The sequence below is a fragment of the Balaenoptera acutorostrata genome, chromosome 4, assembly GCF_949987535.1.
Source record: "Balaenoptera acutorostrata chromosome 4, mBalAcu1.1, whole genome shotgun sequence".
NCBI lineage: Eukaryota > Metazoa > Chordata > Mammalia > Artiodactyla > Balaenopteridae > Balaenoptera > Balaenoptera acutorostrata.
The window spans coordinates 30,785,408-30,806,818 of NC_080067.1; positions in this window are offsets into that span (position 1 = coordinate 30,785,408).

A 21,411-nucleotide genomic window follows, 5' to 3' on the forward strand; every position below is an offset into this window, starting at 1 on the left:
GATCTCAGTGATGAAACCTACAGCTCAGCAGAGATGGGAGCAACTTGGCTCAGTAAAATAGAACCCTGACCTTTGTCGCCAGTATTTCCTGAGGCTTTCAGAGGTCGGACCAACCCTGTATGACTCTAGCTGTGTCCCACAACTCCAGAACTCTGCCTGACCCTATTTTTTTGTTGTTGTTGTGACATGGTGAATATTTCATTTTTGCTATGTATTTTTTTTCTGTAATTGTCTAATGGTTGCTAGATTTGTTGTTGTTGTTGTTAGTGTCACAATGAATCCAGTCCTGCTTGTATAATTTTTCACAGATATCTTCCATCAATAAAACCTCCTAGGGAATCCCCTCATGGTCCAGTGGTTAGGACTCCACTCTTCCACTGCAGGGGGCACGGGTTTGATCCCTGGTTGGGGAACTAAGATCCCACAAGCCACATGGCCAAACAAAACCCAAAAACAAAAACTCCTAATTTTACATAGCTGAAAGTGCAAATTATAGATCTTTATTCTCAGGTTCCTCTGCTATGATTCATTGATGAATTGCAAAAATTAAAATAATTCAAAGTTTAATAAACAAAGAAGTAGGGTACTATTAGAATCCATAATTGTATGTCTGGCCTCAAATATAAATATTAATATTTGAAGTAAAATATATTTAACTTGAGGTACATATAAAATATTCTATATATAAAGGATCACACAAACCTTCACTGGGGAAAGCACGTACACACACACACACACCCACACACACACACACTTGCACATTCATGCAGATAAGAATGAAAAAAATGAAAGGTCAAAACAAACTAGAAAAAAAAAAAAACCTTAAAAACTTGCTTGAAAGCCAAACTAAAGTTCACCTGGAAGGATATCCAAGTATAAAGCAATGAGGGCTTTTTCCTTTGAGCAGTACTACATAGGACCTTAATCATGTAGAATCAATAAACCCAGATTCAAAGACACTTACTAGGATTCCAAATAAAACTTCAAATACTTTTGCTAAGAGCAGGGAGTTTTCTCACAAGGTATTTTATTTTTAACCTGTCAAACTAATGTGAGCCAAAGGTTGTTTCATAAAAAGGATCATGATTTTAAGCTTCAGACCTAAGGGATTTCAACTTGGGATGAGAAGAGGTATTAATAGTGTGCATTTCAAAGTAAATTAAAAGCCCATCACGTAATTTATAGTAGATGCTCCATATTTATAGAAAATATGCACAAAAAGAAAGTTAAAAAAAGTAAAATACAAGCTTCCTTTATTTCTTAAAAAAAGGTCAGTTTATTAACAAAAAGACCATCAAAATGAAATAAACCAGCAAACTGAAATCTTTTAAAATAATTGAGGGTCGTGTATATTGACTAGTACTTGATTTCCTAAATACATATTTAATGTGCATTATCAAATCATTAATTGTTGAGACATTTTGCAGGATGGAAGCTTTTTAACATTTATGCAGATTTCTACTTGCTGACTGGAGTATATTTGTGTAATGATTCTACCTATATAGATAGATAATTATGGAATTATTGTGTCAATTTCAGAGAACAATTCATTCAACGTTCATTATTTCCAACGTTCAACTTTTTCAAATAGTGTTTTCACTGAAATAAAATGTAGATATCATTGTACCTAACATTTTTAGTTTGCAGAAGGAGCAGGATAGATTTGAAAGTTTTGTGTCTAACACACCTAAGTTTAGATCACTCTCTTTCATATTTTAGCTTTATAAATTTTGCAGAAAGCTACCTAAGCTTTCTGAATATCTCAAATTATTTATTACTAAAATTGTGAAGATTGGAGGTAATGTATGCTCAATACCTAGCATAGCTTCTGGAACACATTTTTGTATCCTCAGTAAATACCTAGATTAAATTACATATGCTCTGGATGATGAAAAGTAAGCAATGCGTTTTAGATGGTATATTTCCAAAATAAATCATGAATGAAGAAGTTTGGGGTACTTGTACAAATAGAATTTCAAGTTACTAATGAAGTCACTTTCTTGGAAAAGCTAACTTCCTGATTACATCAGATGAAGAAGTATAGCATTTATTGGATATTTATAGCATTTATTGAATATGGTGTGTTGGTACCATGCTTGAAATTAAAGGCATGCATAGAGAACAGGAATTTTAAGGAATTCTTTAGTCAGGTGATTATGCACATATTTTTGTTGCAAAAATATTTCTGAATACATGAAAATACCAACATTTATATTACTTTTATGGTTTTCATCGGCTGTATGTTATTACTGCTGTTTACATATAGTCTCAACGTATCAGTTTGTAACCTCCAGTAAGTATTGTTTGTTCACAAAATCTCTATAGACAATTATAAAATTAACAAATGTCATTAATGTTGAAAATAATGCAATCTCTTTGTATCTAATTATCTATATTATTTTAAATTGTATTAGTTTCAGACGACTGTATGAGTTATTATCATGAGATTATAAATATTCATGACAAATATAGTATGATTTAATATAAAAATAAGGCCTCCCTGCATAACAGTGACTCAGATCATGAGCAGCTCAGACCTAATTAACATGGACTGAAGCATAAAAGCGTTGTACCCTTATGAAGATATCCCTAAAAAATGGCACATGATACTGCAAAGGGCCATATAAATGGTTTTGTATTTTCCCATGGTCTATTGGATGGGAAAATAATAATAAATGACATATTTTATTGAGATAGAATTGACATGAAATAAACTGAATTTATTTAAAGTGTATAATTTGGTAAGTTTTGGTCTGTAGAACCACCACAATGAAAACAATAAGCATACATCCATCTCCGCAAAAGTCTCCTCATACCCCTTTCTAATCCTTCACTTTTGTAACTCTCTGCCTCCACCATCCACAGCCAACCACTGACGTGCTTTCTCTTACTATAGATTGGTTTGTCTTTGTCCAGAATTTTACCTAAGTGGAATGATACAGTATGTACTTTTCATGCAAGGTGGGGCGTGCCTGGCTTCTTTCACTCAGCATAATGATTTTGAGATCTATTCATGTTACATATTTTAATAGTTCATTTATTTTTTATCGCTGAGCCGTATTTCATTTTTGTTCATCCATTTATGGACTTTCAAGTTGTTTCCAGTTTGGGGCTATTAAAAACAAAGCTACCTCGGATATTTAGATCCAAGTCTTTGTATGGATATATGCTTTATTTCTCTTCAGTAAGTTAGTAGTAGAATGACTGGATCATATGGTAGGGGTATGTTTAAGAAAACTGACAAATTGTTTTCCAAAGTTGTTGAGCCATTTTACATTCTTACATCAACATAAGAGAGTTTCAGTCCCGTCACATCTTCATCAACATTCAGTGTGATCAGGCTTTATAAACTTAGTCATTCTAATAAGATTGTATTTGTATTTCATGTGTGTTGAATTTGCATTTCCCTAATGTGGAAGGTTGTTGATTATCCTCATGTATTGTTCCCCATCTTTCTATCTTCTTTGCTGAAGTGTCTGTCCATATTGCATCTTTTGTTCATTTTTAATTGGCTTATTTCTTTATTATTGAATTTGAGAGCTTTCCATATATTCTAGATACAGATTCTGTATCAGATATGTGAGTTTAAAATATTGTCTCCCAGTCTGTGGTTTGTCTTTTCACTCTCTCATCAGTATCTTTAGAAGAGTAGAAGTGATGAACGACTTCTTGCAATCTGAATCTGACGTGGTAAATTCATTCTTGATACAAATACAAAAACCAATGACCTCTGGAAAGAATATAAAACTGTATACACACACTCCACATACATATACACACATCGGAATGGATTGCAGAAAAGGCAGAAAATCTTTAATGATGGACAAGTGTGAAAAGCAATATTAAGAGCTTATAGGAAAATATTGTTTGAATAATAATATTTACCAAAGCAGGCTATATTCTAGAATTATTAAGTATAAGTTAATTTCCTAACATTTATGCTCTAAAATTCACAGTATTGGTAATTCGGTAAAAATTTTTCTTTAGGAGCAATTGTATAAATTTGTGTTATTAAAGTTGCCTAACTAATAATTTGATAGACCCTAGTACTGATAGTGTCTTTAAATCACCCCTGGTCTCTGAAACCTAAGTCACTGTGAGCCTTTTTATTTTCACCAATTCCAATATTTTCACCAAAACTTGAGTCTAGAAGAGGGCTGACTGTGTTAGTAAAGTCTTTATGGGACAGTACTTCTATGACAATCAGGATAGAAGATTCCTGAAGCAAGTTATTTCTTAAAAGCAATTATCATTATGCATGGATCATTTCTCAACAGAGTGTTCTACTGTAACTTTCTGGATAGTTGAATAATATGAATAGGTATCTTCCATAGTGGGTTTTTTGAAAATATATGTCTGGCAGGAATGAAATTAGATGTTCTGTAGTCACCTTTACATCTTCCTTTTTCTTTATCTAACTAAGGATCTTTTTAATTAAGAGTAAAATTATTACATTGAGTAGCACCATCTTTAGACTGAAAAAAATTAGACAAAGTTTAAAATAAGCTTTTATCAATTTGGGGAATGGATGTCTATATATATATATATATATATATACACACACACACACACACATATGCCATTCTACAAAAAGAAACACTGTAACTTATAACTAGTTTGTGAGCCTTTCACTCTACAGTTTGCAACTTTTAGTACAGGCTGTGTGGTCTAATGACTAGAAACACAAAGGTTTATATTGTTATTTTTATTTTTTATTTATTTTTATGGTGTTCAACTGAGGTTGTGGGAAAAAGAGAAAGCAGAATTTATCTTTTGTGGGAAGCAGGAGTGTTTTCTGTCTTCTCATGTTCTGTACGCTGCCTAAATATTTTGCTTCCAATGGAAGAATACCAAGGCTGTGCTCCTCCCCTCAGGGACAGGAGAGACTAAGAAAGAAAGGAAACTCATATGTTGCAAGAAGTGATCACAAAGAATATGTTTATTACATGGAAGGAAGAAATAATAATGATAATGATGGAAGATAAGCAATACTGGTTACAATGAGTAAGAAATGGATATTTGATTATTGTCATAATTACTAAAATAAAAAGATCGTCAATGATTTAGAATCAAAAGGTCAAACATCCTAGTTTGTCTAGAACAGTCCCAGTTTGCACCTTTTATTCTGGCATACCATTCAGCTTAGCTTTGTCGTGGATTTTTTGTTTTCCTAATAAAGTAATATTATTACTAGTTGTAATAAAATAAGCCAGAATGGGGTTAATAGATCTGCCCTTTATACCTCAAGCGTCTGCCATGGTTTCAACTAGTCAAGTGTTAGACACAACCACAGTGAACACAGATGTAAATATAATACATAATTAAATCTGAGAGGCAACCAGGATAGCCTTTTTCGCTTTTATCTGACACATATGAGAATTTGCAAAAGTGAGAAATAAACTTGCTGCATGAAACTGCTCACATATCAGCATTAATTTGTTAATGTAGCATATCTCATCCTATCCTACTATTAAAATTATGTCTGAAAATTTTCATAATGTACTAAGGCCTTTATGAAAATTTGGCTACTAGAAAAAAATACATATAATGGTCGCATGTTGATCAGCTATTACAGGAATGAGCTCAGATTTTGTGCCAGGGATTTCTTTTCTCTGTTTTGTGATGTGATTTTGACTCCCTGCTTCAAACTGATCCCATCTACCTTCAATATTTGGTGAACATTTTTCAAAATTTTGGAACATTCATACACTAATACACTGAATAAAGTGTTTCTTTTTGTATTCTAATATTATTAGAAATACCTTATTTTTAAAATATACTCATCTTCTGTAATTTCTCCAGGTGTAGACGTAGAAGGGGAGGCTAAAGATTGGGCTCTGTGAAGCACCATTGATACCTAGGAATCTATATCTGTTGCAGATTTATAAGCGTGCAAGACGTGTCAGTTTAGAGATGAGGCAAACTAGTAAAGAATCAAATTTGAAGTTTTTGTATAATTCAGAAATGGGGTACTCAAGAACAATTAACCGAAGAACTGGGATCTTTTCCTGGTTCTGCAGCTCTCTGTATGGTCTTCTCTGGGAGAATCAATTAATTAGCCTTTGGCCAATATTTTCTTATCTGGACTATCTTTAAGGTTCTTTGACATTAATATTTAATGTGCCTATGATACTCGTCTAACTTCAACAGGGTACGTTGAAAATAAGACAAAATATCAGTGCTTTATGTTTTCTATTTTATTTTCATAAAAATGAAATAATATGTGTTTTGCCGCTTAAACTCAGACAACAGTAATTTGTGCCAAATTCAGAGTGAAAATTAAAAAAAAATCTGCAACCCAATTTGCTGTGCTATATTATACCACATAAAGGCTTCTATCTTTCCCCTTTTCTGTTTAGGAATCTCAAATGAGAGTTGGTGTTAACACAAATGACAGGTTGGATAATCACTTTGAATTTAAGTAGTTTGCAATGTACAGATGCCTAGTTGGAGTTCTTCTTCACTTCACACCCTGTTAAGGTCCTAGAGATATTGATGAGGACAGTTCAACTGCACATCAGTGGGGAAGTGCCTAAAAGTTCACTTCAGGCCGTGGGGACTCACAAGGTTTTACAGAGACCTGTTCTTTTGAAATCAAATAATACCCTTGCATCTTTTTTTTAAAGAAAACATTTTTAACCTTACAGTACAGTACCTTGAAAAGTACAGTAGTACAGTACAACAGCTGGCATACAGGGGCTGGCACTGAGGGAACAGGCAAAAAGAGTTACTGACTGGGGGAGAGAGAGGAGGTGGGAGATGGTAGAGCTGAAGGATCGTCAGCAATAGGAGACAGAGATACCCTTGAATCTTAATTAACATAAGGAGAACTGAGAGTAAATTAACACTCGTTACAGAGTTCTCTGGGTGTTGATTATGTGCTACTCCACTTGAGACTCCGTTTAATCTGAAACGCAAGGATATTTGCATACTGAGTGTAGATCATGAGGTAATACGGAATAAATACAGCTTCTCTTTCTCATCTCCTGAGCACTTCTCTACTCACATCCTGAGCCAGAGGCCGGCAGCAACAGCATTATCTGGGAGTGAGTGAGAAATGCAGAATCTCAGGTCCCACTGAGTTAGACAATGCATCTTAACAGAATCTATAGTTGATTTGAGTGCACATTGAGGTCTGAAAAGCATTGCTCTAAAAGATTCTCAGAGGAGAGAATTTCACTGCATTACAACTTCCTAACACCATCATATTATCATTTTATTCTATTTAATTTTCATAATTATTTGCTGTCATTTTAGTTTTCTACTTTTAGCATTATTCTTTAGAATTGAGATCTATCAAGATGGTTTCACAATTTTAAAAGGTGTTCTTACCAAAACATTTTGTGTTATCTTAAAAGTATGGACTTTGCTAAGGCTTTGTTTAATTTGGGTTCCAATATAGTTTAAAATAAGTACCTGATATTATTTCTGAAGTCTTTTAAATGTTTATCCTTAAATTTCATCAGTATATGTTTTGCATTTTTGACCCTTCTTTAAACACAAGCAAGTTTAATTTTACTGGAGGAGCAGAAATGACTTAGCCATTTGGATGAGCTATTCATTATGTCCTGTGATAGTTCATTTTAATAAATAAAATTTTAATAAATAAATAAGAATTAGTTTTAGGTGTATTTCTTCTGTTAAGCAGCTAAGCAAAGCAAATCTTGAGCAAAAAAGAAAGAAAATAACCAATTTAAAATTACCTTTATTTCTTTGAAAGGATATTAAAAAACAAAGATTTGCTTAAACTTCTCTGCACACTTCTCAAGATCGTCAGTTATATCATGTTACCAGTGATTTTGTAAATAGATGTCATTAAAATTTGTGCAATTTTTTTGTCATACTATAAGAGATTTTAATTCTATATTTGTCACCATTTAGTGTATACTCCTGTTACACTATTCTCTTTTCACATTTAGCATAACATCAGTGCAAGCAACATACTAATCATAGCTTTATACTTAATTTACATCACAAATTGTGAAGGGAAGTATAAAATATTGACATGGTAGTTGTAAAGGATTATATTTTATACAGTAAACTATTTGAGAACCAATATGAGACTATGTAATCATTTAACTACAGTTAAAGGCTGTAGGATTCCCATTTTCTGAGATAAAATTCAAGTCAATTCTTGCGCCAAGTAAACTGCTATTACTTTGTCTAATCAACTACCTATCAACCATATGCATGCTTATTGCAGTATTCTAAGTGTATAAATTCTCCTTAGCAGAACGAAAGCAGGCCAATATTTCAAGTGAATTCAGCCCAGTGGTACTTTTCAAAATATTTATAGATGAGTGTACTTTGAATGCATGTTAGTTTTAAAATAGTATTTTAGTTCCCTGTGTCTTCTGTAACAAACTACCACAAACGTTGTGACTTAAAACAACAGAAATTTATTCTTTCACCGTTCTGGAGACCAGAAGTATGAAATCAATACCACTAGGCCAAAATCAGTGTACTCCCTCCAGGGATTCTAGAGGAGAATTCATTCTTTGCCTCTTCCATCTTTTGGTGGCTGCCAGCATTCCTTGGTTTCTGGCCACATCATTCTAAATTTCAAGGCCAGCATCTTCAAATCTCTTTGCCCTGTATTGACATGGGTTTCTCGTGTGTGTGTGTGTGTGTGTGTGTGTGTGTGTGCGCGCGCGCGCGCGCAGGTGTGTGCCTATGTGTGACATCTTCTACCTCCCTATTATAAGGATACATATAATTACATTTAGGATGCACCTGGATAACCCAGGATAGTCTCCCCTGACTTAGTTTGTTTGGGCTGCTATAACAAAATACCACAGATTGAGCGGTTTATAAACAACATAAAATTTATTTCTCACAGTTCCAAAGGCTGGTAAGTCTAAGATTATGGCAACAGCTGATCTGGTGTGATAGCTGGTGAGGACCCATTTCTTGATTCGTAGATGGCAGCTTCTCACTATGTCCTGACGTGGTGGAAGGGGCTAAGGATTTCTGTGGGGTCTCTTTTACAAGAACACTAATCCTATTCATGAGGGCTCCACCTTCATGATCTAAGCTCCCAAAGACCCCACTTCCTAATACCATCACATTGGGCATTAGGATTTCAACATATGAGTTTTGGGGTCAGAAACATTGAGACCATAGCAGCTCCATTTCAGGATCCTTAACTTTACCACATCTGCAAAGATGTTGCCTTATAAAGGAACATACATCCATTCCGGGGATTAGGGTATGAATATCTTTTGGGGGACTGTTTTTCAGCCAACCACAAATAGTGATAAAGAAAATTCTTAGAATTTTTGACTCTTTCAACTTAGATACTACTATATACATGTGTTAACTTTATGATTCTGGAAAATATTGAAGTTGTTTTTTATTCTTAATGTTAGCACTCAACATAATGTCAGGATATTTCTGCATGCTGAAAAACTTTATGTGTTAAGATATGTCAATGTCTGATACCCTAAATATGAATTTGAAGAAAAATCCAGTCACATAGTTCTTTCCAATAAGCAATTTGAGCTTCATAAGCAGCTGGAACATTTCTAAATTTGTCTATCTTCAGAACAGAAACACTGTAACTGTTAGGTTATAAAAATTGCATCAGATTTAGAGAAAATCTCTGAGAATTATCTAACTTCAAAAATGTTGAAAGGGTAGCAATGTATTCTCAGATGCATGTTACATAAACAACTCTGCCAGAGCTTAAAGTCAAATGATAAAGCACTCAGCATAATGTTCATTTTTTTTTTTTTTTTTTTTTTTTTTTTATAAAGCACCATTGACTTTTCAATAGAGGTAACTAAAAAGTCAGTATATGCTTCACTGGCTCACAAAATGTTTTGCTGTCATACCCTGGAAATATCTAAATGTCTCTAATATACAAGATTTAATTCATACGCCTTATGTTTTAATCTTGTAGGTGGAGAATTTCTAACTGCATGTGTTAGAGGAGAAAGGTGAAGAGAGAACATTACTATGTGAGTCATTTTGGCTGTTCACTTTTTATCTTAAATGAAAGCCTAAGACTTAAGATTGCAGTTTGGACCCTATACTGAATGCCACATGATTTCTGGCTTTCATGAATAGTACTTTAGTGGACAATTCCCTAATAAAATTAGCAGCAGTATATTATTTGCTATATTTAAGTGCTTTAATAACACATTATTTTTGAATAAGCTTTTTCTTGATCCCTCCTTTTTCTAATACATGAAAATAACAATAAGGCATTTTCCCATTAGACAGATACAGGCTTCAAGCACAATTATTTCTTGACTGTCTTAACAGTATTCTCACCTTCATAGAGTTCAATATCCTATTTGCAAAGTGGAAATGTTATGAAAGTTAAACATGATACCATATGCAAATGACTTAGCCTGCATGTGTCTGACACATTGTAGATGCCAATAAATGTTAGTGTCCTTCTGTTTCACTACTATAAGTTTTTTTAAATAATGAATTATGTGGTTTTCAAAATTAACCTTTCTTCCGGTAGATGTAAAGAGCTGGAAAGATCAGTGGCTAACCATACAAAAAGAAACAAGTCAGATAAGCTATAAGTTATCATAGCTTTTTTTTGAACCCAGAGAGATGAGCTCACTTGAAGTCTGGGTGAGACAGGTGTCAGCGGTGAGAAAGGGAAGCAAGCATTTGCTTAACTTGAGATAATGCAGCTGGACACTAAGAAGAGTTGGGTGAGAATCGCTGACGTGTTGGTTGAGTCTGAGGGTTGTGTATGCAGACAATGTGAAGAAGCTTTTATTCCCACGACCAGGCCCATCAGGGAAGACTAGACTCTGAAAAAGTTACCACAAAGTGAAGGCACAGGAGAGGGGAATAGCAACTACTGAGGAAGAGACACAAAATTATTCCCTGCCCCTTCTCTCTTATCTCTCCAAAGCAAAAAAGCACTGATCTGCTGGAAAAATGGCAACACAAGTGATGCTTTTAGGGAAGCTGGGAGGTGGGAAGACAAAAAAAGCCACAAATCCCTTAGGAGGAGGCAGTTCAGAAATAGAACTGGAGGAGGGACAGGACTCTTGAGAAAGCCACGCTCTCAAGGAGGGACACAATGCCTGCTTAAAACTCAGGCTTATTTGGAAAGTCAGAGAATACTTCTCTCCAGCCCCCACGACCAGGCAAGCAAAAATCAAGCCAAAACACTGCTGTGAAAGATGCAGAAGGACTCTGAGGCACAGCACAAACAAAAGACTTACTTCTAAGGGCAGAACAGATATCAAGAGAAAGCCTCTGGCAAACCAGTCACCACCCTAAACTCAAAGTACTGCTAGAGGAATTTGAACGCTGTGGTAAGAATAACAACAGTCCATCTTCTTAGGAAATAATGTAATCCCACACTAAAGGTAAAACAGAAGAAAAGATGTGACCATTTCCAAACGTAAAACTAGTCACCTGTCTACTGTCTTCAGCAAATTGTCCAATTTTCAACAAAAGATTACAAGACATATAAAAGGCAAGAAAAGTCAGCACATTCCCAAGACAAAATTCAATCACAGAATCATACCCACATATGACACAGATGTTGGAACTACCTGGCAAAGGATGTAAAATAACTGATTAATAAATATGTTAAAGGCTCTAATGGAAAAGGTGGACAACATCTAAGGGCAGATGGGTAATTTCAGCAGAGAGATAAAAGCTGTAATAGAAAATCAAATGGAAAGGCTAGGAATGAAAACACAGTAAACCAATGAGGAATGCCTTCATTCCTTCAAATAGTAACAATAACAATGTATTCACAGAATGTGTCAAAATAAATGAATGACAGAAATGGTCAAATAAAGAGAGGGAGGAAATGGGAATATACTATTATAAGATATTTGTACAACAAAAAAGAGGTATGGTATTAATTAAAGTTAGACTTTGATTAATAAAATGCATATGTTGAGCAAAGTCATTATAGATATAAAGAGAAAAATAGAGAAGAATTAAGTAGAGGGAAAAAGAAACAAAGAACGTATGAAATAAATAGAAAACAGCTAGCAATGTGGTAGATTTTAATCCTATTATATGGATATGAAAGAATTAAGGAGACAATTTAAAAACAGAGATTGTCAGAATGGACAAAAAAAAAAAAGAAAAAGCAAATCCAACTACAGTTGACCTTTGAATGACATGGGTTTGAACTGTGGATCCACTTATAGCAGATTTCTTTCAGTAAACACATACTACAGTTCAACATGATCCATGGTTAGTGGAATTCCCAGATGTAGAATGGTGTATTCAGAGGGCCCACTGAAAAGTTATACATGGATTTTCTACTGCATGGAGGGTCAGTTCCCCTAACCCCCATGTTGTTCAAGGGTCAACTATATATACTTTCTACAAGGAACCCGATTTAATTATAAAGGCATAGATTGGTTAAAAGGAAAATAATGGAAAAAATATATCATGCAAACACTAACTGAAAAAGTTGTAGTAACTATATTGATAAACAAATTGACTTCAGAACAAGGAATATTATCAGTGGAACATTACGTGAGGAGAACATTACAAAATGATAAAAGGACTAAATTTTCCAAGAAAAAAAAATCTAAACAAACATGTACCTACCAGCAGAGCTCCAAAATCCATGAAATAATAACTGATAAAATTTAAAGGAGAAATAAACAAATCCACAATTATATTTGGGGTCTTTGACATTGCTATCTTAGTAAAGGCAACACATTATATGATTCCATATATGATATTTTTGCGGAAAAAGCAAAACTATAAGGATGGAAAACAGTCATCACTAGGGGTAGGAGTAGGAAGAAAGTTTGGCAACAAGAGGAACAAGAAGAAAATTTAGGGGTTGATTAAACTGATTTATATAATGACTGTTTAGGTAGATACATGGCTATGCACTTTTCAAAAATTCATAGAACTCTACATCATAATGAGTGAATTTCATTGTATGTATATTTTTAAAAAATAATGTGGAGGAATGAAAATAGATTTGTAACAAATTAGAATAAATTAATTTAATTGTAGTACAAATGGATAACTTACCTTGAAGATGGTGGGAATAAAATAACTAATTTAAGTTACTTTGGAAATTAAATTTTGACTGAACACAAAAAAACTGTACTTTAGTTAGTAAATTTATTTTCATAAGGTAATCAATTTTGAAACTAGTTTATGTATATAGTATGGTGTTAAAATGAGTAAATATATTATAGATAATGAGTCATATTTCTCACTGTCAGTAAAGAAATTACAGATATGGGAAGAGAGGAGGCTAGAATGAACCCAATGTGCCAGGAAGGAGGAATATTTGTTCATGTAACTATTAAAATTGGCTTCAAGAAATAATTAGCCATGAGTTACAAATTTTTTTTACAATTTTAAGACAATACTTTGGCTACGAAAGATAAGAGAGTTTTAATTTTTAGCTCTGGCTTAAGAAAGAAAAGTTTTCTTTCCTTTAAGTAATGAAGAAATGGGACTTTTGTTCCCACTAGTATGGCATATTTCATATAACACAGGCAACTTGATTACTCAAATTTTAGTGTGAACAGAAACACAGGACTAGCGACAAAACTCTCATGCTATCATCAATACAGTTAAACTACCAAAATAGTACAGATTTTTCCAGAGTGTTATTTTAAGATTCATTTGATTGGGATTTTAGAAGGTATTTTTGAAGTTCTTTCTTCCATCAAATATCTTATACATTCTTTTTTTTTTTTAACATCTTTATTGGAGTATGGTTGCTTTACAATGGTGTGTTAGCTTCTGCTTCATAACAAAGTGAATCAGTTATACATATACATATGTTCCCATATCTCTTCCCTCTTGCATCTCCCTCCCTCCCACCCTCCCTATCCCACCCCTCTAGGTGGTCACAAAGCACTGAGCTGATCTCCCTGTGCTATGCAGCTGCTTCCCACTAGCTACCTATTTTATGTTTGGTAATGTATATATGTCCATGCCACTCTCTCACTTTGTCACAGCTTACCCTTCCCCCTCCCCATATCCTCAAGTCTATTCTCTAGTAGGTCTGTGTCTTTATTCCTGTCTTGCCACTAGGTTCTTCATGACCATTTTTTTTTTCTTAGATTCCATATATATATATATATGTGTTAGCATATGGTATTTGTTTTTCACTTTCTGACTTACTTCACTCCGTATGACAGAATCTAGGTCCATCCACCTCACTATAAATAACTCAATTTCGTTTCTTTTTATGGCTGAGTAATATTCCATTGTATATATGTGCCATATCCTCTTTATCCATTCATCTGTTGATGGACACTTAGGTTGCTTCCATGTCCTGGCTATTGTAAATAGAGCTTCAATGAACATTTTGGTACATGACTATTTTTGAATTATGGTTTGCTCAGGGTATATACCCAGTAGTGGGATTGCTGGGTCGTATGGTAGTTCTATTTTTAGCTTCTTAAGGAACCTCCATAATGTTCTCCATAGTGGCTGTATCAATTTACATTCCCACCAACAGTGCCACAGGGTTCCCTTTTCTCCACACCCTCTCCAGCATTTATTGTTTGTAGATTTTTTGATGATGACCGTTCTGACTGGTGTGAGATGATATCTCATTGTAGTTTTGATTTGCATTTCTCTAATGATTAATGATGTTGAGCATTCTTTCCTGTGTTTGTTGGCAATCTGTATATCTTCTTTGGAAAAATGTCTATTTAGGTCTTCTACCCATTTTTGGATTGGGTTGATTGTTTTTTTGATATTGAGCTGCATGAGCTGCTTGTAAATTTTGGAGATTAATCCTTTGTCAGTTGCTTCATTTGCAAATATTTTCTGATCTGATCTTTATGATTTCTTTCCTTCTGCTAACTTTGGGTTTTTTTTTCTTCTTTCTGTAATTGCTTTAGGTGTAAGGTTAGGTTGTTTATTTGAGATGTTTCTTGTTTCTTAAGGTAGTATTGTATTGCTATAAACTTCCCTCTTAGAACTGCTTTGGCTGCATCCCATAGGTTTTGGTTCGTCGTGTTTACATTGTCATTTGCTTCTAGGTATTTTTTGATTTCCTCTTTGATTTCTTCAGTGATCTCTTGGTTATTAAGTAGTGTATTGTTTAGCCTCTATGTGTTTGTATTTTTTACAGATTATTTCCTGTAATTGATATCTAGTCTCATAGCGTTGTGGTCAGAAAAGATACTTGATATGATTTTAATTTTCTTAAGTTTACCAAGGCTTGATTTGTGACCCAAGATATGATCTATCCTGGAGAATGTTCCATGAGCACTTCAGAAGGATGAGTATTCTGTTGTTTTTGGATGGATTGTCCTATAAATATCAATTAAGTTCATCTTGTTTAAGGTATCATTTAAAGCTTGTGTTTCCATATTTATTTTCATTTTGGATGATCTGTCCATTGGTGAAAGTGGGGTGTTAAAGTCTCCTACTATGATTGTGTTACTGTTGATTTCCCCTTTTATGGCTGTTAGTATTTGCCTTATGTATTGAGGTGCTCCTATGTTGGGTGCATAAATATTTACAGTTGTTATATCTTCTTCTTGCATTGATCCCTTGATCATTATTTAGTGTCCTTCTTTGTCTCTTGTAACAGTCTTTATTTTAAAGTCTATTTTGTCTGATATGAGAATTGCTACTCCAGCTTTCTTTTGATTTCCATTTGCATGGAATATCTTTTTCCATCCCTTCACTTTCAGTCTGTATGTGTCCCTAGGTCTGAAGTGGGTCTCTTGTAGACGGCATATATATGGGTCTTGTTTTTGTATCCATTCAGCCAGTCTATGTCTTTTGGTTGGAGCATTTAATCCATTTACATTTAAGGTAATTATCAATATGTATGTTCCTATTCCCATTTTCTTAAATGTTTTGGGTTTGTTATTGTAGGTCTTTTCCTTCTCTTGTGTTTCCTACCTAGAGAAGTTCCTTTAGCATTTGTTGTAAAGCTGGTTTTGTGGTGCTGAATCCTCTCAGCTTTTGCTTGTCTGTAAAGATTTTAATTTCTCCATCAAATCTGAATGAGATCCTTGCTGGGTAGAGTAATCTTGGTTGTAGGTTTTTCCCTTTCATCACTTTAAATATGCCCTGCCACTCCCTTCTGGCTTGCAGAGTTTCTGCTGAAAGATCAGCTGTTAACATTATGGGGATTTCCTTGTGTGTTATTTGTTGTTTTTCCCTTGGTGCTTTTAATACTTTTTCTTTTTATTTAATTTTTGATAGTTTGATTAATATGTGTCTTAGCATGTTTCTCCTTGGATTTATCCTGTATGGGGCTCTCTGTGCTTCGTGGACTTGATTAACTATTTCCTTTCCCATATTAGGGAAGTTTTCATCTATAATCTCTTCAAATTTTTCTCAGTCCGTTTCTTTTTCTCTTCTTCTTCTGGGACCCCTATAATTCGAATGTTGGGGTGCCTAATGTTGTCCCACAGGTCTCTGAGACTGTCCTCAATTCTTTTCATTCTTTTTTCTTTATTCTGCTATGCAGTAGTTATTTCCAGTATTTTATCTTCCAGGTCACTTATCCGTTCTTCTGCCTCAGTTATTCTGCTATTGATCCCTTCTAGAGAATTGTTAATTTAATTTATTGTGTTGTTCATCACTGTTTGTTTGCTCTTTAGTTCTTCTAGATCCTTGTTAAACGTTTCTTGTATTTTCTCCATTCTATTTCCAAGATTTTGGATTATCTTTACTATCATTACTCTGAATTCTTTTTCAGATAGACTGCCTATATCCTCTTCATTTATTAGGTCTGGTGGGTTTTTGCCTTGCTCCTTCATCTGCTGTGTGTTTCTCTGTCTTCTCATTTTGCTTAACTTACTGTGTTTGGGGTCTCCTTTTCACAGGCTGCAGGTTTGTAGTTCTCATTGTTTTTGGTGTCTGTCCTCAGTGGCTAAGGTTGGTCTAGTGGGTTGTGTAGGATTCCTGGTGGAGGGGACTAGTGTCTGTTTTCTGGTGGATGAGGCTGGATCTTGTCTTTCTGGTGGGCAGGTCCATGTCTGGTGGTGTGTTTTGGGGTGTCTGTGGCCTTAGTATGATTTTAGGCAGCCTCTCTGCTAATGGGTGGGGTTGTGTTCCTGTCTTGCTAGTTGTTTGGCATAGGGTGTCCAGCACTGTAGCTTGCTGGTCGTTCAGTGAAGCTGGGTCTTGGCGTTGAGATGGAGATCTCTGGGAGATTTTCGCCATTTGATATTACATGGAGCTGGGAGGTCTCTTGTGGACCAGTGTCCTGAACTTGGCTCTCCCACCTCAGAGGCACAGCCCTGACGCCTGGCTGGAGCATCAAGAGCATTTCTTCCACATGGCTCAGAATAAAAGGGAGAAAAAATAGAAAGAAAGAAAGAAGATAAAATAAAATAAAGTTATTAAAATAAAAATAATTATTAAGAAAAAATTTTAAAACTTAAAAAAAACCCCAAAAAACCGACAGACAGAACCCTAGGACAAATGATAAAAGCAAAACTATACAGATAAAATCACACACAGAAGCATACACATACACACTCACAAAAAGAGAAAAAGGGGGAAAAATAAATATATCTTTGCTCCCAAAGTCCTCCTCCTCAATTTGGGATGACTTGTTGTCTATTCAGGTATTCCACAGATGCAGGTACATCAAGTTGACTGTGGAGCTTTAATCCGCTGCTTCTGAGGCTGCTGGGAGAGATTTCCCTTTCCCTTCTTTGTTCGCACAGCTCCCTTGGGTTCAGCTTTGGATTTGGACCCGCCTCTGCGTGTAGGTCACCTGAGGGCATCTGTTCTTCGTCCAGACAGGACGGGGTTAAAGGAGCAGCTGCTTCGGGGGCTCTGGCTCACTCAGGCCGGGGGGAGGGAGGGGTACGGATGCGGGGCGAGCCTGCGGTGGCAGAGGCCGGCGTGACGTTGCACCAGCCTGAGGCGCGCCGTGCATTCTCCCGGGTAGGTTGTCCCTGGATCACGGGACCCTGGCAGTGGCGGGCTGCACAGGCTTCCAGGAGGGGTGGTGTGGAGAGTGACCTGTGCTCGCACACAGACTTCTTGGTGGTGGCAGCAGCAGCCTTAGCGTCTCATGCCCGTCTCTGGGGTCCGCGCTGATCACCGCGGCTTGCGCCCATCTCTGGAGCTCCTTTAAGCGGTGCTCTTAATCCCCTCTCCTCGCGCACCAGGAAAAAAAGAGGCAAGAAAAAGTCTCTTGCCTCTTTGGCAGCTGTAGACCTTTTCCCAGACTCCCTCCCGGCTAGCTGTGGTGCGCTAACCCCTTCAGGCTGTGTTCACGCCGCCAACCTCAGTCCTCTCCCTGGGATCCGACTGAAGCCCGAGCCTCAGCTCCCAGCCCCGCCCGCCCCGGCGGGGGAGCAGACAAGCCTCTCGGGCTGGTGAGTGCTGCTCGGCGCAGAGCCTCTGTGCTGGAATCTCTCTGCTTTGCCCTCCGCACCCCTGTGGCTGCGCTCTCCTCCGTGGCTCTGAAGCTTCCCGCCTCCGCTACCCGCAGTCTCCACCCGCGAAGGGGCTTCCTAGTGCGTAGAAACCTTTCCTCCTTCACAGCTCCCTCCCACTGGTGCAGGTCCCGTCCCTATTCTTTTGTCTCTGTTTTTTTCTTTTTTCTTTTGCCCTACCCAGGTATGTGGGGTTTTTTTGCCTTTTTGGAGGTCTGAGGTGTTTTGCCAGCGTTCAGTAGGTGTTCTGTAGGAGTTGTTCCACATGTAGATGTATTTCTAATGTATTTGTGGAGAGGAAGGTGATCTCCGCGTCTTCCTCTTCCGCCATCTTGAAGCACCTCCATCTTAAACATTCTTAACTAAGATGATGCCTTTTCAAACACTTTATAATTTTTGTTCTCTCTTCTTGTACCTAAGAAATAAAAAGGATCTGAGTATTTGTGCTTGAAATCAGATTTTTGTTCCAGATTTCTTTGTCCAGTTCCATTAAATATTCCTTTATTTTTAGCTGCTGAGTTTGTGTTAAATTTAATTATTTGTGTCTGAGTAGAAGAAATATGATTTATAAGTTATGGATAATATTTAGTTTTCCATGTATAAAACTCTCCTTTTGAGAAAGTCAGTACAGTACACTTACTACACAAGAAACCGTAAATTCATAACATAAAAAAGACTTTGGATCCATTGCCTTTGTTCATTAGTAATTGCTTTATTTGATGGATATAATTTAATATCAATCAACAGTTATAGCACTTACATTTTAATGTAATCCTTTAAGCAATAAATACATCCTTAAACAGGGTTAATGTAATACAATTACAAACTAAACATTTGATTAGTACATTTAAATTTCAAAGTACTAAGTAACTACCAAATTAATTAGTAAGGAAAGTGCATTTGATACAGGTCCTTAATTGAGGCAATTTCATAATACATAGGAGAATGAACCACATGCTTGGGGAGAATGCTTTTATTTAGTTATTTGAAAAACTCTATAAATGGATTAATAATTTAAAATTTGAAAGCAAATTATATAATCAAGTTATCTTTGGGAAATACTGCTTTTTTCTTTCCAAATGTGGCATGTTTCAAAAGAGACAAAACAAAATCTTATGACAGTCTTTCAGAAAGGATATATACAAATATTAGAAGAGACTAAAATTTTCATAAAATTAATAGGATACTCTTTACTAGCTGACTTAAGAGAGGGTGGCATTTGTGAATATAAAATTCCATTTTAGCAAATATAAATGATGCACAGGATGAAGATACAACGGATAATGACCAGAAAAAATTGGGAACTCTGAGGAAATTTTCCATTATGTGAGTATGAAGTTGTTTGTTACTAAGAAACAAACTTCAATTTTTTGATTGAAATCTGACAACTAATACATATAGACAATGAAGGTTACTAACTGAATCTATAAATAATAGATGGATAACATCTAAATGGGTTTTATTTATTTTTCTATATACCAATTCTCCAACTACCCCACATCAATTTATGTAAAGAAATTAAAATCAATAGAAGTATTTTAGTATTTACATGGAAAAGACAAGTTTCTTCAGGATTTTTAGCTTCTTAAAAATCTGAATAATTGCTTAATAATTGGAATTGAAAATAAATCCTTTAGCAACATCTTGGTGGGTATTTTCCCCCTTTCCAAATTTAGACTTTTTAATGTAGATGAAAACAAAATGTTTTATTCTGATTTTTCAAGGAGGATGGGGAATGAAAAGAGGTACAAGTCCAAGACTGGCTAGATAATCTGTGGGGCCCCGTGCAAAATGAAACTGTTGTATTAGTGTTGTGGAGCGGTCAAGCATATGAGGATTGGAAATTCCTATTTCTATATTGGTATGTGGAGGCAGTTTGAGCCAATATCGAGTTATTTGATAGAATTATGGAGCCAGACAGAATTGGAATGTGTCTAGATGAGAAAACAGAGACAGGAGCGCTGACAACTCTTGCAGAGGCTTAGCTGTCAAATAGAGAAGAGAGATCAGATGAAACATGAATGAGGATATGGGATGGAGGCTATCTTGTTTCTTTTTGGCCTTGATGAAAATGTTGAGGGTGTCCAAAGGGATCCTGTCAAGAAGAGGTTGTATGTACAGGGAGAAAAGGGATGATTGAAATAATGTGGTTCCAGAGAAGCCAGGATGAATTGGGATTTTAAGCACAGGTAAAAGGATATTAGGAGGGCCAGGACCTCTGTTGTATGTATGAAGAAGGGCAAGAAAGGGTGTAGATGTAGTAATTTTGGATATTGTAGTTGAAAAACCTAGTTCTCATCGGATGGTTTCTTTTTTATGTCTTTCTAAATTTATTCTGTGAACAAACAAGGTTATTTCCTGGCAGAAGTGGAGCAGGAAGATTTGAGGGGAGTAAATGATGTTTGAAAATGTGATTGCAAAGCCCAAGAAAGAGAAACAAATATACCAACTGGTAATATTGGGATCCCTTTTAAATTTGCTGATGATAGGATTTTGTGGAACCATTTTGTCCAGTAATAGGACCTCCTCCATGTTCCTCATTTTGATATGTTTATAAATATGTCTTTATTTTTTTTTTGTTTTGGGAATAATTTATTGAAATCTGAAAAGGAATGTTAGTCTATCATTACGATTGGCATTTGGCCAAGTTCTCCTGGTACTTCTGACAATATTTGCTTCACATCATGATGCACTGCAGTTTGTTGAATAAAGCCTGCCTTCACAATAAGTTCCAAATTTCTTGCTTTGATCTACAAGACTTGGACAACTTGTTTTGTACCAATGTCTCCACCCTCCTTGTCCCCCTCCATCTCCACGTTTGCTTCACTCCAGCCTCGTTCCTTTCTAGTCCATTTGTCAAGCCTTCCCTTGCCTCAGGAACTTCGTGGCAGTTATTTCCTTTTTCAACTTACTCTTCATTCAGAACTTCACTCTTCCTGGCTCTTCATAAGCCTGCATCCTTCTTAATCTTGAGATATCAGTTCAAAGATTCATTCTCAGAGAGTCCTTCTATGACTGCATTATTTAAAGTAAACATGTCTACTTCCATCTAGCTACATCCTACTAG